This window comes from Schistocerca americana, chromosome 6, assembly GCF_021461395.2.
Source record: "Schistocerca americana isolate TAMUIC-IGC-003095 chromosome 6, iqSchAmer2.1, whole genome shotgun sequence".
Lineage (NCBI taxonomy): Eukaryota > Metazoa > Arthropoda > Insecta > Orthoptera > Acrididae > Schistocerca > Schistocerca americana.
This window is the reverse complement of record NC_060124.1, coordinates 323,623,819-323,648,703: the sequence shown is the minus strand read 5'-3', so window position 1 is coordinate 323,648,703 and position 24,885 is coordinate 323,623,819. Positions and strand designations below refer to the sequence as shown.

The 24,885-nt window shown below is 42.5% G+C and overlaps 1 protein-coding gene and 1 non-coding gene across 2 annotated transcripts in view; both read left to right on the top strand.

Annotated features, from left to right (window-relative positions):
* The window catches only part of LOC124620114 (inactive dipeptidyl peptidase 10-like), a 1,175,439-nt gene that overhangs the window by 558,779 nt on the left and 591,775 nt on the right, over positions 1-24,885 (top strand). The gene's annotated exons all lie outside the window — the stretch shown is intronic.
* Positions 24,040-24,147, top strand: LOC124620884. Its single transcript, XR_006980398.1, has one exon. It is a non-coding gene; the product is annotated as a U6 spliceosomal RNA (small nuclear RNA).

Sequence of the window (24,885 nt, the reverse complement as noted above, 5' to 3'; positions counted from 1 at the left end):
ATGCACATATAGTCACTCGCTGATTTTTGCCTCTTTGGCTTAGAGTACGATGTATCCATACACTCGACTTTCGAACCTTCCCCATTGCTTGCAAATGTTGCACGATGGAGAAATGATTGCACTTCATCACATTTGCCAATTCTCGAGTACACTGACATGAATGATTGTGGATTAATGCGTTTAGACGATCTTCATCAAACCCCGAAATTCGTCCTGAACGTGGAGAGTCACTAATGTCAAAAATGATAATCCTTAAGCGGGAAAACAATTTTAATGGCGTGCTCTATCCAGTGGCATTATCCCCGCACATGGAGCAAATGTTTCGCTGCTGTCACCCCTCTACTGAAATCAGAGAGAGGAATATATCAGAAATGCTCGGATTTCTCCACTTGGCAGTCCGTTTTCTAGTGTCCACAGCTCCACTCATTATCTCCAAATGACAAGATGACAATATGTGAACTCAAATAATAACAGTGAATAACAAATACGAATGACAATCGATGAATAAACCCATAGCAAACAGAATAGCAATAAAAAACAGAAACGCTATAATGAACCACACAATATTGTTCTCGCGTAGGTGTAGCACCTTCTGCACTACTGAAAACTATAAAAATAGATTCAAACCTTTCCGAAACTTTGTCTTGCCTCCACCCCCTGAAAAAAATATGATTGGGAAAAGAGTTTGTCGCTTACTACATTGCGGATATTGCTTTGGTAAAAGTACCAGGTTAGGTGAGAGAATTTAATTTAGCATTTCATTATTACTGAATCTATTGGCCAGAAAGTTTGCAGACGTTACAGACACATACTACCGAAAGCAATTACAAATTTAAGTTGTTGCACGATACATGGTTTAGGAGATATGGCGTAATAAATATTGAGTAGCTTGAAAAATTTCCTTTTCTTAAAAACTTAATTATTTCTCTTCTTCAATAGCACAAAATTGTCGAATTAAAAAAAAGGTGTCAGAAGGTAGCCCTCATATTATACTCTATCATGTACAGTTGCCGTATTATAACAAACACCACTTTCATTTTTTACGTTCTGACGCGCACCGCCCCGCGCCTAGGAAAAAGTTTCACGCAACCACCTAGGAACACCTAGCCTTCAATTCGTTTGAATCTCGGCAGAAATGATATCGATCCTCCTCTTGTCAGTGTAATTGCAACGGGACACTATAGATGGAGCCGGAAAACAACCACTATTATGCAGGCTGTTTCACAACTCCTGTTACAGGCTTCTAAAGGTGCAGAAGGGACTTAGTAGGTACAGCTTTAACAGGAAACCCGTGTCCGGGAATCTACAGGTTGAACATCGAATGACATTCAAATATCCCGTTTCATGGTGCGTACACATCGGTGACAGTAAGCTCTGACGTGTGTGCTCTACAGGAGCTAGTGACGTGAACGATATTTCTAGTACTCGTGGTGGGGTTTTTCTTCCACGTAAGGAAAGACGTCCTCTTCAAAGACAAGAGTGTGGCGCATTCGTCGAGCTCTGCAGTTAACTGTCCTGGCTACCATCGTACTTCCATTGCCCAGCCGTTGCTGTAGTCGGACAAAAATGGCATGTGGAGTCACAAGTTCAACAGGAACTACTGTATGCGTACCGTGAAGCGATAAATTTGAAAGTGATCTGATTTACAAACTTACTTTAAAGGCAAACGGTACATCTCCGGACGTGGGTTCCTTATCAGAATTTTTATCTGCTAAGTCGCTCTACAACTACTGAAGTGTGAGACACCTGTACACAGGCGATGCTCAACCAGTCCAGTACTTACACCAACTCATCCAGTTCCCGCATACTTTTCGCTTTCTAGAGCACCTCCGTCCCCACCACGTAAACAAGGATGGCAAGTCCCAGTTTCCAACATCGTTCATCACAAGAATAAACCTGACGTAAACATTGTTCTATGTATTCTTCCGAAAACCGCAACACGTTATCGTTTTTAGCTAACGTATTATTATAATTAAAAACAAGAATGATGAAAATTCCTGACTTAACCACAGGGTAATTTTTCGCCATGAACAATGTGTAACGTAAGGGACTATTGAAGGATTTCACCGTATAATTAAATATTGAAGCCACTGAAGGTATTACTTACAGTCAGTCGTCTGTTAATATCTTAGCTCCTTCCTTATCCGAATCCGAGAAATTCTTTTCAGCTCTGGAAGTGTCAACTGATACGTTGATAACGAGCCTATCAACAACAGAATCCACGAAGCCAACCAGGCGCAGCATTTTCTCTTCTTCTTTTATAACTGGCCGTTCTATATCACGCCAGCGATCGGCAGTGACGTGTGAAAAAGCTGCGTCCGTTAGCTTCAGTACTTCTCGCAACTTAACAGCCTTGTTACTTCTCGAGCCAAATCCCGCAGCATGGCTCCAGATCAGTTCTGTTGGTTTCATATTGTAATGGTACAGTAACAAGTGTAAAAATGTAGTATTTGTATGACGTGCTCGGTGCTGTGAAAATGATTGTTTTTTCATGTTTCTATGAAACTTATCTACCTCTGTGGTATAAAACGATGGACATAGTCCAAATAAAGAGGATTTGCTTTTCATATTTTCCTTAAAAAGTTAAATTTTTATGTTTTCTTAATTTAAACAACTTTTATGAACAGTCTTTCATAAAACATCGATGATTAAGAATTTGTATTTGAGATGGAAACAAGAATTTGGTGTCCAATATTTAATTACAAACAAAAAGATGTGCATTATTCATAGAAAATGATGATGAGTTTTATAATTACGAGATGTAGGTATTTAAAATTGAACGAAAAAAAGATACTGGGGAGGTCTGATACAACGCACGAATTACCCCATTTACTTCACATTCCATTGCGCTATCAATTGCGCTACGCGTTCAATCTGAGGCCGGCCAAAGTGGCCGTGCGGTTAAAGGCGCTGCAGTCTGGAACCGCAAGACCGCTACGGTCGCAGGTTCGAATCCTGCCTCGGGCATGGATGTTTGTGATGTCTTTAGGTTAGTTAGGTTTAACTAGTTCTAAGTTCTAGGGGACTAATGACCTCAGCAGTTGAGTCCCATAGTGCTCAGAGCAATTTGAATTTTCAATCTGAGTTTGTGTATCAACTGTATTATATACACTACTGGGAAAACTTCAAAGCCGATTATCTCCGTAAATTTATGAAAAACACTAAGAACTGCTATTTCTAGGCGCTTTCTAACCGTGTTCCACACGCGGGTTACACTACGGAACAGAAAGCAGCCTCAGCCATTTTCATACTGCGCATTAACAGCGCGACAGTCAAAGAACAACGCTGCAGAGGCTGTGACTGTACACGATTTTTGAAACAAAAACTACGTAGGAATAGCGTGGTTAAGAAAAAACGTTGATGGCTGTTAGTACATTTGAATATTTTAAAGATTCATTTAAAGTAACTTAGTAATAAGATATCTAATACATAAGTAGGACTTACTTCCAAGAGCGTAACAACACCAGTCTACGTGTGCTACGGCTTCTGACAAATCATCGTGTTTGTGTTTGTGTTTGTTTACATCAGGTTTACTCTTATGATGAACAGATTATAGTCTATAATTTCCAATGCAAAGAGGTACCCTGCTTCGCCATTACAAGCATATTCCACCTTGTACACACCTCTACAGGGTGTTACAAAAAAGTACGGCCAAACTTTCAGGAAACATTCCTCACACACAAATAAAGAAAATATGTTATGTGGACATGTGTCCGCAAACGCTTAATTTCCATGTTAGAGCTCATTTTATTACTTCTCTTCAAATCACATTAATCATGGAATGGAAACACACAGCAACAGAACGTACCAGCGTGACTTCAAACACTTTGTTACAGGAAATGTTCAAAATGTCCTCCGTTAGCGAGGATACATGCATCCACCCTCCGTCGTATGGAATCCCTGATGCGCTGATGCAGCCCTGGAGAATGGCGTATTGTATCACAGCCGTCCACAATACGAGCACGAAGAGTCTCTACATTTGGTACCGGGGTTGCGTAGACAAGAGCTTTCAAATGCCCCCATAAATGAAAGTCAAGAGGGTTGAGGTCAGGAGAGCGTGAAGGCCATGGAATTGGTCCGCCTCTACCAATCCATCGGTCACCGAATCTGTTGTTGAGAAGCGTACGAACACTTCGACTGAAATGTGCAGGAGCTCCATCGTGCATGAACCACATGTTATGTCGTACCTGTAAAGGCTCATGTTCTAACAGCACAGGTAGAGTATCACGTATGAAATCATGATAACGTGCTCCATTGAGCGTAGGTGGAAGAAACTAAAATGAGCTCTAACATGGAAATTAAGCGTTTCCGGACACATGTCCACATAACATCTTTTCTTTATTTGTGTGTGAGGAATGTTTCCTGAAAGTTTGGCCGTACCTTTTTGTAACACCCTGTGTACCTTGTCCATCTTCTGCTGATCTTCGCGTGCGGACCCTCAGCCATTTCCACTTCCGAACAATGAAGTATGTCCCTATAGATACAGCGCATACAAGCCACAGTCTATGTCCCGCTTCTTTTATTAAATCAGCACGTCTCATAGTCTCTACGGTCGCCCCCCCCTCCCTCGCCCCCTCAAAAAGTTGTCCTTCGATACCTGTTGGACCTTCGTCGTTCCTTCTGTGCCCGATTATAGCAATTGCCGTTTCATCTCCTTCGTAAACGTGATCGTTTCCATACGGCATCAAAAACATCATTTCTGAATATTTTCTAATATTACGCAAATAACGTACAGAGTGAGAAGTATTGAATTATACGAAACAAAATCGTCACAGCTTCTGAAAGGTTTGCGTTAGGACGCCGAAACTGCACTGTTGGCCGCGGACCGTGATGGGAATTAGTATGCGCATTATGGTTTGGTTTAGCGACGAAGCCCACTTTCATTTGGATGGATTCATCAATAAGCGAAATTGGCGCATTTGGGAAACTCAAAATCCTCATTTCGTGAACGAGAAATCTCTTCACTCTCAACGGGTGACTGTGTGGTGTGCAGTGTCCAGTCATGGAATAATCGGTATTCCTTGATAGTATGGTGACTACCGAAAGGTACGTGAGGGATTTGGAAGATGACTTCACCCCCATTATCCAAAGCGACCCTAATTTCGACAAGATGTGGTTCATGCAAGACGCAGGTCTACCCCATGGAAGCGGGAGAGTGTTTGATGCTCTGGAGGAGCACTCTGGGGACCGTATTCTAGCTCTAGGATACCCAGAAGCCACTGGCATTGGCCTCGATTGGCCACCATATTCTCAGGATTTGAGCACATGCTACTCCACTTTGTGGCGCAATATTAAAGACAACGTGTACAGCAATAACCCAAAAACCATTGCTGCGCTGAAAACAGCCATTGAGGAGGTCATCGAGAGCACTGATGTCCGACACTTCACCGGGTCATGCAAAATTTCGATATTCGTCTGCGCCACATCATCGCAAATGGTGGCAGGCATATTGAACATGTCATAACCTAAATACGAATATCTCTAGTGACGTAGACATGTCGAATAAAGTGTGTGAACGCCGCAGTTTGTAACTAATTTACGTTTTGTCACCCTGTATTAAGTCTTCTGATATTCATCACGTTTCTTCTCTTAAAATCATAAACACGGTTCTACAGCACCTTGTTCATTTTTTTATATCCTACTTGCATTTTGAAACTGTAAATATTGTAAGCTGAGCGGGCATTTTTCGTTACCAGCCCAAATAGGAAGGATAATAAAACGAAAGAAAATGAATGGTGAAGTGCACAGTTTATTTGGAGGAAACATCCTTAATCTGCTGTGAAAATACAATGGAAAACAATATATCAACGTAGCTGCAAACTGGAGACTTGGACAAGCTGGCGCGATCACGAATTACTTGGTCTGTTTGTTAAATTTAACTTTCTTACATGGAAAGAAACGTACCTCCGCACTATAAAAAGCAAAAAACAAAAACGAGATGTTCCGGTCCACAAGATATTCGTGCAAAGCAGAGGTGTACTAACTATTTTTTTTAATGCACTGTCCCATCCTGCGTTAGTAATTACTAGCGGCTTTATGTGGGTAAACAATATTTTTCGGAATTAAATTGCCACCATGCTCTGAATGTTCGAGCATGCTGATCCAAACTATGTTTTAGGTCGAGAATTTGCATGATTTATGCAAAACATCACCACTTGAATCCCTTGTAATTTTTTCATCAATTCATCGGCAACATTTTTAAAACATGTTGTTTATTTCATCGGTATGTATCTGTTTTGTATCTCGTGAACACCTAGGTCATTTATGATGTTGTATTCGTGTCTATGGAATTGTCAGTTATATCTTTGTGTTCTCAAGGCAACACACTGCTCGTTTTCAGGGAATGATAAGCGATTTTGTGTACACCTTGGCTTTTATTTCGTTGGTGGAGAACGAGTGTTAATGTAGCTAACTTTCTGTCGACATCACCGCAGTGGTGTAGCTATCGACAACAACATTTGGCAGAATAAACGCAAAGGAAATCAAATGCTTTATTTTGTACTGTATTTCGATATGCCACGTGTCGCCTGAAGTCCGAATATGCGGTTTCGCTCTTTGTGCAACACTGCTCAAAGGTAATTAAATTTTATATTCTGGTTTATTTCGATATGGAAAATTCCGCTTGAAGTCGCTATTGTGTTGTATTTCGTTTGCATAAAGCTTTCTAGTGGTAGACGCGGTATAGTCAGTGGGCTAACTGCGATCAACGCACTGACAGCTCCTCTGCGTGGGTTACATCACATCACGTCGTATCTTAGAGTTAGCGCAGGGTTTACTATGTTTTCGTTGTTGTTTCCGCCGGCAAGTGAAAGTTTACGTAGACTAAAAGCTGCTTAGTGATCACAGGAACGCTACGACAGAGGCGCGAAATTTAGACTTAGGTTACAATAGTCGCGGGAAATCTCTGAATACGTGTCTGACTGAAATCTGGTTTCGTAGCACAGAGCGGATCAGGTTGTGGAAAGGGGCCCAAATCAGTTGCTGATAGTTGCACAAGCATACAAACTTTATTTTGCTAAAACACTTAATCACACATGAACTTCAAAGAATTCAGAAACAATACGGCTGAAGGCCAGAACACAAGTTATTAAAATTATACAGGAATACACATGGCTGAAGGGCTTAGGTACAAAATAGAAGAACTGAGGGCTTAAAACCTGGATAACAGAATTTGTTCTGGCCTTTAAAAAGTTTTTATTTTTAATTTAGGACAGCTGAAGGCCTTATCTTACAATATTTCACATAAAGTTCGGCTGAAGGCCATATACTGAACATGAAAACAAATTAAATTAATACACGGCTGGAGGCATCACACAGTATTTGAGACTAAAAGAAAATCACAATCCAAAATAACAGGACAGTGGTGTTCAGAAGTGTTCCAAGGGTCGGCCTGGGGACTAAACTCTAACATAAGTGTGGGTGAGACAGGCAGCCAATCGTAATACTAAATAATCAGATGGCAACACGACCTAGGGATGGCTGAAGAACCAATCAACAACCTAATCAATTCCCTCCCACCTGACCGATGGCGCAACAACTGAAAATATCAGCGAGGACGAAGAAACAAGCAGCACTATGTCTTCACAGTTGGCTTCTTAATACAGTCAAGGAACAATAACCACTCAAAAAAATATGAACAACGCCAAGGCTGTCGAACTACATGCCTTGCCGGACATCATCAACACGGTGAGGAAAACGCACTGCCATAAAACTATGCTAACGACCAGGGCAGGTAACCAGAACGTTAACGGCCACAGGGCAGAAAATACCACTAGTGCACATCACTAGTTATTTACAAACAATTCAACAGTTAAACACCATACAGGGAGACAGCTGCAAAATTTTGCCGACTCCAGCACACCATACGCAGCTGCTTGCGGGAACGGCCCAGGAAGCAACAACCGACAATGAACAAAGAGATGTCACAGCAGTTGAGGTTTCATAACAGGTTAACTGATTACTCAACTCCAGTATCCAGGTCCGGTGGGCGGCGAACTTAGCAGCTCTCGCAGCTAGTGCCTCACAAATCCGACCGCACGTGCAAGCCGCCAGCGGCCCCGGCCTGACCTCGCGCCGCGGAGACTTCCCCGCTGCTCTGTCGCAACCGACTGACTCCTCACACACACCACCATACGGAAATATAGCGGTCACACGGAAGATGGTACAGCAATATTAGTATCGATAAGCGCTGCTGCTGCCACTGGTGGAGGCAAGTCAGCAACTCATTATGGTAGTAGCTCAGGGAGCAATAAGACGCTACTCAGTTGTGAGGAAATGTCAAAGAAGAAATGCCATCTACACAAGCCGGCCACGGCTCGTGGACCTTCTCATGCCCAGCGTAGTGCAGCCACTAGACATGCCATGGACTCTACAAGTCGTTGGAAGTCCCCTTCACAAATATTGAGCCACACTGCCTCTACAGCCATCCATAATTGTGAAAGTGTTGCCAGTGCAGGATTTTGTGCATGGAGTGACCTCTCGATAATGTCCCGTGTCGGGCGGTATGAGTGGCCAAATCATTCGCTCAGACTGTCCAGACTGTTCTTAAAACCAACTGCGAAAAATTGTGACCTGGTGATATGGTGCATTGTCGTCTATAATATGTCCATCGTTGTTTGCGAACATGAAGTTCATGAGTAGCTGAAAATGGTCTCCAAGTAGCTTAACATAACCATTTCCACTCAATTATCGAATCAATTTGACCAGAGGACCCAGTCCATTCCAGGTAAACACAGCTCATACCATTATGGGGCCGCCACCAGCTTGCACAGTGCTTTGTTGACAACTTGGGTCCGTGGCTCCGTGGCGTCTACGCCACACTCCAACCCTACCATAACCTCTTACCAAATGCAGTAGTGGCTCGTCTGACCAGGCCAAGGTTTTACAATCGTCTAGGGCGCAACCGATATCGCGACGAGCCCACAAGAGACGCTGCAGTCGGTGTCGTACTGTCAGCAAAGGCACTCCCGTGGGTCATTTGTTGCCGTAGCTCAACAACGAAAAATTTAGCCGTACTGTCGTAACGGATGCGTTCGTCATACGCCCCAAATTGATTTCTGCGCTTATTTCACGCAGTCTTGCTTGCACTTGAGTACTGACAGCTCTACGCAAACGCCGCTGCTCCGGGTCCATAAGTGAATGCTGTCGACCACGGCGTTATCTGTGGTTCAAATGGCTCTGAGCACTATGGGACTAAACTTCTGAGGTCATCAGTTCCCCTAGAACTTAGAACTACTTAAACCTAACTAACCTAAGGATATCACACACATCCATGCCCGAGGCACGATTCGAACCTGCGACCGTAGCAGTCACGCGGCTCCAGACTGTAGCGCCTAGAAACCGCTCGGCCACACCGGCCGGCTCGTTGTCTGTGGTGAGAAGTAATACCTGACATTTGGTATTCTCGGCACATGCCTGACACTGTGCATCTCGGAATACTGAATTCCCTAAAGATTTCCGAATTGGAATGTACCGTGCGTCTAGTTCCAACTACCAATCCGCGTTTTAACTCTGTTAATCCCTGTCGTGCGGTCATAACCACGTCGGAAACCTTGAATCGCCTTAGTACAATATGACAGCTCCGCCAGTGTACTGTTCTTTTACACCTCGTGTACGCGTTACTGCCGCCATCCGTATATGTTCATATCGCTATCCCATGACTTTTGTCACCTGAGTGTATTGTTCAGGATCGCTCATATGGGAACAATTTCGACGACGGAAAAATTGTAATACAATAGCACCGTCGTTTGTGACCGTAATCAAGTCCTCTAATCTAATATTGTTGCATAAAAATAATAACAACAGTTGATTGTGTCTCAGTGACGAGTATAAGTCTTTCGATTGGATGACACTTCGGCTGGCCGGCCGTTGTGGCCGAGCGGTTCTAGGAGCTTCAGTCTGTAACCGCGAGACAGCTACGGTCGCCGGTTCGAATCCTGCTTCGGGCATGGATGTGGTGTCCTTAGGTTAGTTAGGTTTAAGTAGTTCTAAGTTCTAGGGGACTGATGACCTCAGATGTTGAGTCCCATAGTGCTCAGAGCCACTTGAACCATTTCGAACACTTCGGCTACTTGCGTATCCCTATCCTCATTAGGCAATTGAGCATACTGTTTAGTGTGGAATCCGAACCACGTGTCGTTCCTGGTGACTTCTCACATCGTCAGCAGGTGAAGGCTAGATTAATGACAGACTGAGAAACACGGTAGTCCGGCCAGGATTGGATGCCGCTACCTCTCGGCTTACACGGCCTAGGAAATAATGGAACGGTTCGATGTGCCACTTAGGGATGCGAGACGTTTATCGTAACTATTAAAATAACACTGTTACTAAGTCGTACGGAATAAGCAAATAATACATTCCGCTTTTGACCATACTACAGTTTTTCCACCAACAGACAAGTGAGTTTTTTCAGATTTTATTACAATGCTTTTGATCAGTTTTAAACAAATCAATAACATTCGCGGGTTGTCGCTGTAATAGACAGCCCCAGAGTTTAGAACGGTGAAACTTCTTAAAAATGATATTAGTTACTTAGACAGAAATAACTGTGAAGATGAAACTTCTTTATTAAGTTTTTACTTAAACTGCTGAGTGAAACTGAACCTAACTGAGCCTACTTTCTCTTTACTTATCCTCATCATTCCAACACTGAGCTACTGAATTTGGCCTGACTAGCACAACTCAGACTTTTTCTATATATTAATTACCCACAATATTCAACGCTAACGCGATCTGGCTGCTTTAAAATTAACCCATAAGAATGACCCTAACAAGAGGAAATCCTAACAATAACCTACACATTACATAACTCACTCACCTCACAAAAATCTTCATTACCCGAACTACCGCAATTCAGCAAACGGCAATACAGCCAGCTAAATAAAAGATTCTAACCACTGTAGGCTCTAACTACTAATAGGCATATGGTCAGCAAAGGAAAGATTTTGTCGCAAAGAAAAACAATGAATTTTTACCTTAATAATGTGACATCCAGTTTAACAAAATATATAATTGTCCGTGACATCCAGTTCCAAAAATTATATAATCATGAATAATACTCAATCTCGAATTCGGACACGTCCAGATCGTCCGCTCGCGCTAATACTGCAAAGCTCCAACACTGCTAATTACTAACCTCTAACCTCCATCACAGCTGACTACTCACACCCAACTTCCATCACTGCTGGCTGTTCACCTCCAACTGATGACTCCGATCAGCAACAGAAAATCTTGCACAGTGCTGTCAGAGTTATTAACGCAAAGAGCTACATAGCGCTGCCAACATACAAACGCATAAACAGCCTACTTACAACAGCAACCAGACACCGATAGCCCTGTATAGTCACGATCTTACACAGCCGAAAAAAAAATAATAATAAAATCTGGTTCATCATTTTAGAGGTTTCCAATTCACTGAGGATTTAATGTTGTAACAGTACATGTGGTAGTACACGAAATTATTTCATTTACAGATCAATAGCACAAGCGGTTCTTAGGTACCAAGTATCGACCCGTGCTGAAACATCCATCCTAGTATGTGGTGTAGGCTCCACACGCAGGCGCTGACTGATATCCTGTCGATCGTACAGATGGCGAAGACTGTCCTGGAATAACGTTATTCCACGCCTGCTCGACATGTTCACGTAGTTCTGTAATAGTTGTTGGTTGACTAGTCACACGTGTCACTTCCCGTTCGTCATGTCCCAATGTGAGCGATTGGAGACAAGTCTGGACATCGTGCTGGTCAGGGAAGTTGCTGCACGTCCTGCAGACCACGTTGAGTTTCGCGAGCAGTGTATGGTCGAGCATTATCCTGTTGGAACTACACATCACCTTCCAGTTGCAATAAGGGCAAGATAACGGGTCTAGCAACCTCCTGCACATACAGAGCGCTGGTTAGCGTTCCCTTCAGAAACATCACAGATGAATGAGAGTTATGGCTTATCGTACCCCAGACCATAAGGCCTGTGGTAGGGCTCAGCAAGTCTACGTCATTCACGCAAACGACCATCAGTTGTGTGCAGGCAGAATCTTTTATCGCTAAAGACCGTGGCGCGCCATTCCATCTTCCAAGTGATCCTCTGACGGCTCCGCTCGTGCCGTACACATCGATACTTTGCGTGAATGGAATACTGGCTAAGGTGTGCGTGCTTGTAGTTACACCGGTCCGCAACATTTCGTGTTGACACGTCTGGACTCACAAGCCCTTTTATCTGTGCTGTGATAGTACGATTTGCCACTGCTGCCCTTAGAATACAACAATCCTGTCAGGCGTCTGTGCTGTATGGACGTTCAGAACCTCGTCTACGGGTGTGAGAATGTTCACTTGACCACTGATGACAGTATCGTTGTACAACTGACGCAGTACGTCCCACTTGTGGGCCATTCTTTGAAAGGAACATCCTGCCACTCGGAAGGCCACAATTTGACCTCTTTCAAACACACTCAGTTGGCTGTAGCAAGCGCGAGTGGCTTGGTTGCCTGCTTGCTTGCTTCACACGTTTGCCCACACTGAGACTTCTGGCTGCGAACATTCCCTTTTAAAGGCCAGGCGCAGCTATGGTAACCATGCCGCTTCGCTATCTGTTGGCGGACGACGCTGAAACCACTATGAGTACATCTTCTCGTACTATCCCCAGGTGGTATATGACGTCATCAGATCAAAATCTGCGTCGTCTTTCCAGATGTATTAATTTTTTTGGGCAGTGAATTTATGAGTTGGGGCGGGTTGTTTGGGGAAGGAGACCAGACAGCGAGGTCATCCGTCTCATCGGATTATGGAAGGATGGGGAAGGAAGTCGGCCGTGCCTTTCAAAGGAACGATCTAAGCATCTGTCTCGAGTGATTTAGGGAAATCACGGAAAACCTAAATCAGGCTGGCCGGACGCGGTATCGAACCGTCGTCCTCCAAAATGCAAAATCTTAGTTACTTCCATGCGACCTTTTTGTGTAGTTCTGTTTGTTTGTCAACAATGAATAAAATACAGGCATCTAAATATTTGTAGGCTATTGTTCTGGAAGAGACAAAAGCAAAAAAATTGGGCAGTGTCATATTTGTGTTTAAACATTATGTTTCAAAATGCATGTGCGTAACGCTATAAAAGGTGGTGTCACTGCTAAAGCAGACTCTTTCAATTGTCTTACAGCAGATAAAATTTTCGCGTTCTGGTTTCTTGTTACGAACGTTTCAGCGCACTAGACAATGTACGTGGGTCATAAGAAATAATTAACAGATTTCTTGAGTCTATAATTTTGTATCCCGCATGGATAGGCAGCGCATGGGTCTGCTCCTGTAAACTGAAAGGTAGGCTGAATGTAGGAAGGGAATAGGAGCAGGAAAAGGTGAAATACTTCGGTACTGCTTGTATATTTTACAAGTTTACTATAATCAAAATTATGACTTCATAATGGTTACTTAACTTTGGCTGAGATGAGCACGTAGGTGCGAAGCAGTGCAGGTATGAACGCTAACAGCTACTAGTTTATTTATTTATTTATTTAAATATCAACTTCCGTAGGACCAAATTGAGGAGCAAATCTCCAAGGTCATGGAACGCGTCAGTACATGAACTCACAACATAAAATGTAATAACAGATAAAAATAAATGTTCATGAACTTGAAAGAAAATCTGTCCATAAGTTTAAGCAAACGGTATCAGCAATACAATGAGAATCATCTTAATTTTTCAATTAACTCCTCGACAGAATAGGAGTGACCCATGAGGAAACTCTTCAGTTTCGATTTGAAAGCGCGAGGATTACTGCTAAGATTTTTGAATTCGAGTGGCAGCTTATTGAAATTGGATGCAGCAGTAAACTGCACACCTTTTTGCACAAGAGTTAAGGAAGTCCGATCCAAATGGAGGTTTGAAAATGCTTCAAATGGCTCTGAGCACTATGGGACATAACTTCTGAGGTCATCAGTCCCCTAGAACCTAGAACTACTTAAACCTAACTAACCTAAGGACATCACACACATCCATACCCGAGGCAGGATTTGAACCTGCGATCGTAGCGGATGCGCGGCTCCAGACTCTAGCGCCTAGAACCGCTCGGCCACTCCGACCGGCTGGAGGTTTGATTTCTGGCGAGTATTAACCGAGTGAAAGCTGCTTATTCTTGGAAATAAACTAATATTGGTAACAAGAAACGACAATAAGGAATATACATATTGAGAGGCCAATGTCAAAATACCCAGACTCCTGAAAAGAGGTCGACAAGAGGTTCGTGAACCCACACCACTTATTGCCCGAACCGCCCGTTTCTGAGCCAAAAATATCCTTCTAGAATGGGAAGAGTTACCCCAAAACATAACACCATACGACATAAGTGAATGAAAATAAGCAAAGTAGACTAATTCACGTGTCGAAATATCACTCACTTTCGATACCGTTCGAATAGTGAAAATGGCAGTATTAAGTCTTTGAGCAAGATCCTGAACGTGGGCCTTCCACGACAGCTTACTATCTATCTGAACACCTAGAAATTTGAACTGTTCAGTTTCACTAATCATATGCCCGTTCTGTGAGATTAAAACGTCAGGTTTTGTTGAATTGTGTGTTAGGAACTGTAAAAATTGAGTCTTACTGTGATTTAACGTTAGTTTATTTTCTACAAGCCATGAACTGAGGTCATGTACTGCTCTACTTGAATCTGAGCCAATGTTGCACACAACAAACATCCTTTACTACCAAGCTAGTGTCATCAGCAAACAGAAATATTTTGGATTTACCCATAATACTAGAGGGCATATCATTTATATAAATAAGGAACAGGAGTGGCCCCAACACTGATCCCTGGGGCACCCCCCACTTGACAGTACCCAACTCAGATCCCACATCACAGCCGTTATCAACATTGTGAATAATGACCTTTTGCTGCCTGTTGCTAAAGTAAGAGGTGAACCAATTGTGAGCTACTCCCCTTATTCCGTAATGGTCCAACTTCTGGAGCAATATTGTGTGATCAACACAGTCATATGCCTTTGTTAAATCAAAAAACACGCCAAGCGTTCGAAACTTTTTGTTTAGCCCATCCAGTACCTCACAGAGAAAAGAGAATATAGCATTTTCAGTTGTCAAACGACTTCTAAAGCCGAGCTGTACACTTGATAGCAAATCGTGTGATATAAAGTGATCAATTAACCTTACATACACAGCCTTTCCGATAACTTTTGCAAACACTGATGGCATAGAAATAGGTCTAAAATTATCTACATTATCCCTTTCTCCCTTTTTATAAAGCGGCTTTACTACTGAGTACTTTAATCGCTCAGGAAACTGACCATTCCTAAAGGAAAAATTACAAATATGGCAAAATACAGGGCTAACATGTGCAGCACAGTACTTTAATATTCTACTAGACACTCCATCATAACCATGAGAGTCCTTAGTCTTCAGTGATTTGATTATTGTCTGAATCTCCCTCTTGTCTGTATCACAGAGGAGTATTTCAGACGTCAATCTCGGAAAGGCATTTGCTAAGAAATTTATATGATTTCCTGTAGATACTAAATTTTTATTTAATTCACCAGCAATGCTCAGAAAATGGTTATTAAATACTGTACATATATCTGATTTATCAGTAACAGAAATATTATTACTGCAAACTGACTTTATATCGTCAACCCTGTGCTGCTGACCAGACACTTCCTTCACAACTGACCATATGGCTTTAATTTTATCCTGTGAATTAGCTATTCTATTTGCATAGGACATACTTTTTGTCTTGCTAATCACATTTTTAAGCACCTTACAATACTGTTTGTAATGGGCTACTGTAGCTTGATTGTGACTACTTCTAACATTTTGATGTAATTCCTGCTTTGTTCTACATGATATTCTTACCCCACTAGTCAGCCAACCAGGCTGTCCATTACCGCTAGCACCCCGTTTAGAATGTTCTAATGGAAAGCAACTCTCAAAGAGCATGAGAAATGTGTTATGGAAAGCACTGTATTTATCATCTATATTATCGGCACTATAAACATCTTGCCACTCTTGTTCCTTGACAAGTTTTGAAAAACTCTCTATTGCTGTTGGATTAACTTTCCGACGTAGTTTGTAATTAAATACGACGTTGGTTAGAGTACAAAAACCTTTCAGTGTTAAAATTTGTGCATCAAGGTCTGAAAGGCCATTCACCCTTTTACTAACATAATTCCCATCTAGTAATGAAGAATGAATAAAAATATTGTCTATGACTGTGCTACTGTTCCCCTGCACCCTAGTTGGAAAAAACACAGTTTGCATCAGATCATATGAATTTAGGAGATCTACCAACAAACTATCATTGAAGTAACAAAGTCTGTAATGGCTAGCCCCCTATGAAGTAGAAGCTGAGATGCTTCGTCGTCAGCTCGGAATCAAATGGGTAGAATCTGGAGCGGCGCTCGTAGAGCTGCACAGCGCCGGCTAGAGGGTGCTGTCGTCGGTGTCGGTGTCGTAGTGCCAACCTAAGAACTTGCACCTACGCCGTGGCATCGTAACTATCGATACCAGATATAAGATGCTTCACACTAAATCTCTGTAACTTATTACTCGTAATTAATAATTCTTAGTACGTCCGACGTACCATCCTATACGTAAAGCTGAACAGAAAACCACAGCACTTCATTAAGCATTGTCTAATTGGAAGTGGCATGACCTTGCCTTTCTCTGACCTTTCAACCGACTTACCAAGCCAGTTATTGCAGGACCTATAGTTTAATACAGACTTCATGACACAGCTTAGCATTTTTGACACCAACAAAGGGTTTTTGGAAATAAAAATTCGTTACCTCACAGAGAAAATTGTACGTCTGCCTAAGAAACACAAGATTATGGAAAGGAAATTAACTCTGCCAATGTGCTGAATCGATAGTATGTGGGAATATATCTCTTCTTTACTGACATACGTGTTTCTCTTCCGCGCGAACATGCGGACAACCGACCCATTGCTGACTTTAGGAGGTAGACCTCCTTGAACTCACGAAAAGCAGGTGATTTTCGTCATTTTTTTTCAAATAAAGTAAAAGGAATGACTTTTGTGTCCACATCTTACGCTCCCTTTAACTGTTGTGCCGGGTTGAAGGGCCCCTTGCAGCCGTAACATTCATCGTCGGCGGCAATTCCCAAGCCCTTCTACAGGATCTGTAACAAAATAAAGTTGTGTAAGTCGTTTTCAATATATTTTCTATCAGTATACATAGGACAATTAAGGAATATTATGTTCAAACAAAATGGTGACGTGTTGAAACAAATATCATTTTCTGCGGCTGCAAAATCGAGACAAAATCGTGCACCGAAAATAGAATTTTGAAGGTATCGCAAGAAGGCTACGTAAGCTGATGGAGAATGCGATTTAGATCGCCGGAATCCAATGCCGATCAAAATCGTTTGTATCATTCTCATGTTATGTTCTCGCCAATTTGAAAAATATAATTTAGAGAAAAACGTGTTTCAAATTTCTGAGTTACCTTTTTTTACCTCTACTCAATGCTGCCAAAGCAGAGTTACTAAACACAGCCTTCCGAAATGCCTTCATAAAAGAAGACGAAGTAAATATTCCATAATTTTAATCGAGAACAGCTGCCAACATGAGTAACGTAGAAGTAAATATCCTCGGAGTAGTGAAGCAACTTAAATCACTTAATAAAAGCAAGTCTTCTGGTCCATACTGTATACCAATTAGGTTCCTTTCGGAGTATGCTGATGCATTCGCTCCATACTTAACAACCATATACAACCCTCCGCTCGACAAAATATCCGTACACAAAGACTGGAAAGTTGCACTGGTCACACCAATATTCAAGAGAGGCAGTAGTCCACTAAATTACAGGCCCGTATCGTTAACATCGATATGCAGCAGGATTTTAGAATATATATTGTGTTCGAGCATTATGAATTACCTCGAAGAAAACGGTCTATTGACACACAGTCATCATGGGTTTAGAAAACATCGTTCATGTGAAACATAACTAGTTCTTTATTCACATGAAGTGTTCAGTGCTATTGACAAGGGATTTCAGATCGATTCTGTATTTCTCGATTTCCGGAAGGCTTTTGACACTGTACCACACAAGAGGCTCGTAGTGAAATTGCGTGCTTATGGAATATCGTCGCAGTTATGTGACTGGATTTGTGATTTCCCGTCCGCAGCTCGTGGTCGTGCGGTAGCGTCCTTGCTTCCCACGCCCGGGTTCCCGGGTTCGATTCCCGGCGGGGTCAGGGATTTTCTCTGCCTCGTGATGACTGGGTGTTGTGTGATGTCCTTAGGTTAGTTAGGTTTAAGTAGTTCTAAGTTCTAGGGGACTGATGACCATAGATGTTAAGTCCCATAGTGCTCAGAGCCATTTTTTTGTGATTTCCTGTCAGAGAGGTCACAGTTCTTATAACTGACGGAAAGTCATCGAGTAAAGCAGAAGTGATTTCTGGCGTTCTCCTAGGTAGTGTTATTGGCCCTTTCCTGTTCCTTATCTTTATAAACGATTTTGGAGACAATCTGAGCAGCCGTCTTCGGTTGATTGCAGATGACGTTGTAGTTTATCGACTAATAAAGTCATCAGAAGATCAAAACAAACTGCAAAAAGATTTAGAAAAGATGTCAGAATGGAGCGAAAAGTGGCAGTTGACCCTAAATAACGAAAAGTGTGAAGTCATAGACATGAGTGTTAAAAGGAACTCGTTAAACTTCGGTTACACGATAAATCAGTCTAATCTAAAAATTTGTACCGAGCGAGGTGGCACAGTAGTTAAACAGTGGACTCGCATTCGGGAGGACGACGGTTCAATCCCGCGTACGGCCATCCTGATTTAGGTTTTCCGTGATTTCCCTAAATCACTCCAGGCAAATGCCGGGATGGTTCCTTTCAAAGGGCACGGCCGACTTCTTTCCCCGTCCTTCCCTAATCCGATGAGACCGATGACCCCGCTGTCTGGTCTCCTTCCCCAAAACAAACCAACCCAACCCTAACCTAAAAGCCGTAAATTCAACTAAATACCTAGGTATTACAGTTACGTACAACTTAAATTGGAAGGTACACATAGAAAATGTTGTGGGGAAGGTGAACCAAAGACTGCATTTTATTGACAGAGCACTTAGAAAATGTAACATACTAAGGAGACTGCCTACACTACGCTAGTCCGTCCTCTTTTAGAATACTGCTGCGCGGCGTGCGATCCTTACCAGATAGGATTGACGGAGTTCAAGGAAAGGCAGCACGTTTTGTATTATCACGAAATATGGGAGAGAGTGACACAGAAATGATACAGGATTTGGGCTCGAAATCATTAAAAGAAAGGTATTTTTCGTTGCGACGGAATCCTCTCACGAAATTCCAATCACCAATTTTCTCCTCCGAACGCGAAAATATTTTGTTGACACCGACCTACATAGGGAGGCACGATCACCACGATAAAATAAGGGAAATCAGAGTTTGTACAGAAAGATAGATGTGTTCATTCTTTCTGGGCGGCTATACGAGATTGGAATAATAGAGAATTGTGAAGGTGGTTCCATGAACCCTCTGCCAGGCACTTAAATGTGATTCCCAGAGTATCCATGTAGATGTAGATGTAGAAGTAACTCATTTTTAATGTAATCAGTCACCAGTGGCTGTTTTATACGTGGGATTGGAATTCCTTAAGGACTCGGGGAGGCGGAAGAGTGAGAGTGTTACCGGTGTTCTTCTCATTTGGCAAAATGGTTCAAATGGCTCTGAGCACTATGGGACTTAACATCTTAGGTCATCAGTCTCCTAGAACTTAGAACTACTTAAACCTAACTAACCTAACGACATCACACACATCCATGCCCGAAGCAGGATTCGAACCTGCGACCGTAGCGGTCGCCTGGTTCCAGACTGAAGCGCCTAGAACCACTCGGCCACTCCGGCCGGCTCTTCACATTTGTATGACACCTATTGGAGAACTCTTTACTGTATATTCGTTTGCGTTTCCGTACACAGTATTCCGCTGTTCCACATATTAAACGCACATCTGCGATTAGGCACTTCCTCCAAACCCAGAAGGCATGTTATCAATCTCTTCTGCCTCATTTTATCGCAAATCTTCCGTGAAAGACAGCAGCTTTAAACACGTGCCTCACACGTCTTGCTTACTCGGGCCGTGTACGCCTGAAGTACTCGTTGGCGCCCATTGGTTCTTTGTCTCAAAATATTCAGTTTAGAATCGTCTACACCCTGTATAATTGTTACTCTCAAGTTAGAGACATCAACGAAAAGGACAAAGAATAATGGAAAGGAGAAAATATATAAAAAGCAGCTACTGCAGCAGGCAAAAGGGAACACAGACCTCTAAAAAATTATACTGATAAAATGTGCAAAATGGCTAGGCTCTACAGCACGCACGAAAACTAGAGAGATATATGCTGCCTATAGGGAAATCAAAGAGAAGTTTTGAGAAAGAATATTAGGAGCCTATGCGGAAAACCAGTACGAAGCATCTTACTCATATGTACCTCGCTACTAAGCAACGAAGACAAAGCTAAAATGCAGGCCACAGAAGGATTACATAAGGAAAATGACAAGACTAAAACAGAAAGGGAAAAGGAAGTAAATGATGACAACGTGGGAATTATGATAGTGCGAGAAAAATTTGACCGTGTACTGGTAGAGCTGAGTTGAAACAAGGCACCTGGAGTAGATGATATCCCCCCATAAATGTTCCTGCATCCTGTTTCTTAAATAAAAACTAAACGAGGCATACACTGAACTACGTATTCCATAAGATGGTGATTGACCTTCGATAAATCGCGGAACGTCGCAACTAGTGATAGTTTGTTATTTAAATATTTTATTATATGCTCAGTAAATGTGTAAGTAGCTGGGCTATTTCAGATCCAAACTGTGGTGTCACCGCCAGACACCACACTTGCTAGGTGGTAGCTTTAAATCGGCCGCGGTCCATTAGTACATGTCGGACCCGCGTGTCCGGACGACTTTGCTAGCGACTACACTGACGAAGCCTCGCTCATTTGCAGAGCAGATAGTTACAATAGCCTTCAGCTAAGTCAATGGCTACGACCTAGCAAGGCGCCATTAGTAAAATTGCATGTATCTAAAGAGTCTCACTTGTAGCGCCACAATCTCCAGATGTACCAAAAGGATGGATTAAAGTTAAGTATTCCAGAAGCTACGTACTTTTCTTTATAGCATTCATTACGTATCCTGTTTCAGACCTCACGCCCATCTGCGTGAGCGTAGCGCGTGCCTTTCGGCTTCCTCTCATTGTGTCTAGGCTGTCTTGTCTAGACATAACACAAACTATAGCCCATTACTACGTATATGGTTGACAAGCCTGGAGTACATACCATCTCAAAAATTTTAGAAGATGTAAGGAGTGATGCTGGGCGATAGTTATTAACACCTGTATAGTCAATCCTCTTCGGCTGAAGAGCAAGACAAAATTCTGTAAGTACCAAAGTGTTCATTTTTTTTAGAGCAGACCATTTGTCTCTTTTACACAGAGTAAAATGAAAATGACTATTTCATGCTGACTCCATGTACTATCACTCTCTTGTCTCTCCTATTTGTCTTCATCTACTACTCTTGCTGCTGCTGCTATTACAATTACCTCTTACGGTATATTGATAATTTTTACTTATGGACCGTCTCACAGCAACTGAATAAAACACAATTTTAGTGCCATACGCGTTTCGCCTTTATTTTCTGCAAGGCATCATCAGTAGCAGGTTGCGTGGACAATTTCTTACATATTACGTTCCTGTTGCATTTTTGGTGTTGTTCTTCTTCTTATGAATGCCAATTTGCGGATTTTTTCGCACGTTCCACAGCACTATGAACTGAACGCTTGTTTCAATGCAGTGTTTTGGTTTCTGTCAGACGGTCCATAAGTAAAAATTATCAATATACCGTAATATTACACGCAACTGAGGAAGACAGGACTAAAAAAGTTGAAGATGACAATTACCTCTATTTATCTCTCTATATTTTATTCCCTTATTCATCCATCACTCACTCACTCACCCACTCTGGTTTTCGTCTTCATTATCACTCTATTCCCTAATTATCTCTCTCATGTTTTCCTGTCCTCTTCCTCTCTCTCTTCTGTTTGTCTTATTTTCTATCATACCACTCTTCACCCAACCATCCCCTCTCTTAGTGCCTCTCTTCCATTCCCCTTTTCTTTTCCACACCATTATTTTCCTTTGCTTCACCTCTGCTCCCTTCTGTTCCCACATCCTTTCTATTCTCTACTTCTCTTCCTCTTATTTCTCCTTTCCTGCACTCTCCTTCTGTGGTGTGCGTACTGTAAGATCTTTGGTACACACACCATCAGATTATTTGACTTGTCGCTCTAACAAAGTAGGCGAGTGTCAGCAATATGTCTCGTGCTCTTACCGTGGCGTGTTTAGCTTCTGCTGTTAGGTAGATGATAGAAATGCCACTTGCACACTTAGAGTATCAGATTGACGGTGACCAACTTTAAACAGAACTTGATTATTTTTCACACACATTTATTAAAATAATAAAAAGCACAGACATTACGTAACTTGATTCTGGATCCTGTTTGCAATTGACAATCTGAAGTTCCTTTGGTCTTGGTACATTAATCTTATTCTCACATATCTCTGATACTTGACAAAGTGTCTATACATTTCTCTTCATGGCTATGTACAGGAATATGATAATCTTATTAGGTGCATACTGAAACTTGACTATAGACTGGTACAGACTAATGCAGACTGGTGCAGACAAATGCAGACTGACTAATTGGAGGTCTGTAGACTCGTTATAATACCTCACGCATTCAGGTATCACTGCACGAGTGTGATCCGCAAGGAGAAAAGGTTCTACATTAGCAGCAATCTCATTGGCTGCGTTACATATTAATACGTGGATCGGCGGAAGCAGAATTTGGTCCGTCTCTAAGGCAGCGCCATCTCGTAGTGCGGAGAAGGACGAGCGCTGTGCGTGCGCTGTTGTGCTTAGCGGGGCGCGCTCTAGTGGGAAAGTTGTGTACGCTCTGACTATGGAGAACTATGTACACAACACCTCCCAAATCTTCTGCAACCCCCTTTCTTTAGTCTTCTAAATTTCCTCTTCACTGGCCCTCTTCCTCTCCCTTCAGTTCCACTCCTTCTAATCCTCATTTTGCTTGGTTTTTTTTCCTTTGCTTTTGGTCTTCCTTTTGATGATTTGCTTTCTCATTTACACTTCTCACTCTTCTTTTCTTTCACGTATTCCCTGCACAATGTGCCTGGCCGGCACCATGGCGCAGAGACAGGCCGACTAGGCTGGCCTCGTGGTCCCCTGCCCACCGCCGCCTCCGCGCTGCTCGTGGTCAGTGGGCCTTGTGCTGTCCTGGCGGCCGCACGCGTGTGGGGTCACGCAGGGGGCAGTCGATACGCGCGCCCGACACTCCGGAAATAGCGCCACCATCCGTCACAGCCGCAAACGCCGACACGGCGCCTCGGACGGAGACCCTCCTTCCTTCCGGCCTGCGCGACATATACTGCCCTCCAGAACGACACTCCGTAGATTCGCCGACTGAGCAATACTCGTCTATGTCTACGTTGCACACTGGAAGCCACAGTATGTTGCGTGCTGAAACGTACTTACAAGGGGAGGCCACGACGTTTGGAACGCTGATTTACTGCAAACTTCGTACAATCGTAGTACTCCATGAGCACAACAAAATGTTTAAGCCGTAGCGCGTACTTCTCAAGCGATATTGAGAAAATCGTAAGATAATTTCAGTCGTCGAATATATATCTATGCCGGCACGGTAACGCAGCGTGTTCGGTCAGGGGGTTAGCTGCCCTCTGTAATAAAAAAACTGAGTTAATGGATCAACCACGAACTGAATCGGGTGTCTTCCGACGTCCGCCCCGAGCAGATACAACGAACGAAAACGAACAAAATACCGGCACGGTAGCTCAGCGTGTTCGGTCAGAGGGTTTAGCTACCCTCTGTAATGAAAAACTGAGTAAACGGATCAACGAACAACCTGAACGAGTGTCATCGGACGTCCGCCACAAACAAATTCAACGAACAATATGGAACAAAATGAGATTTACGTACTTGCTTCGGCAGTACATATACTAAAATTGGAACGATACAGAGAAGATTAGCATGGTCCCTGCGCAATGGATGACACGCAAAATAGTGAAGCGTTTCACATTTTTGCCTGCACGGTAACTCAGCGTGTTCGGTCAGAGGGTTAGCTGCCCTCTGTAATAAAAAAAACTGAGTTAATGGATCAACGACGAACTGAATCGAGTGTCTTGTGACGTCCACACCGAGCAGATGAAACGAACAAAATGAGATTAAAAAAAAAAAAAAGTTGAATGCGTAATAAACTGTGAGCCAACTGTTAAAAAAAAAGAGGGTTAGTTACCATTTATAATAAAAAAACTGAGTGGACGGATCATCGAACAAACTGAACGGGTGTCATCGGACGTCCGCCCTGAAGAAATTCAACGAACAATATAGAACTTTTTTTTAAAGTGTTTAGCGTTCACGCCGCTGGATCGCTCGATCGAGTTCCGTTCGTCAGTTTTTATTTTTATTATTTATATTACAATTGATATAATGGGGAAAATACGTGTAATCGGACGAAATTTTATTAAAGTTACAATGTTATTTGGCAGTCTACTAATTTTTATTATCACAAATAATGTAATAATCATAACTATCGACTAGTAAACGACCAAATGCGTAAATTCACACTGAAACTGTATGCTTGTCCGTGATCTGAGAAATCCCTTATACCTGGAAGGAGCCCGAAACGACTTGTGACCTCCAAGTTTTGACCGGCACAGACGGCTTTCGAAAGATGTACAATTAATCGTCGCTTTCGAAATTACGAATAAAAGTTGCAGGATGGTATTTTTCGTAAAAACATGGTAAACATACAGTTAAAC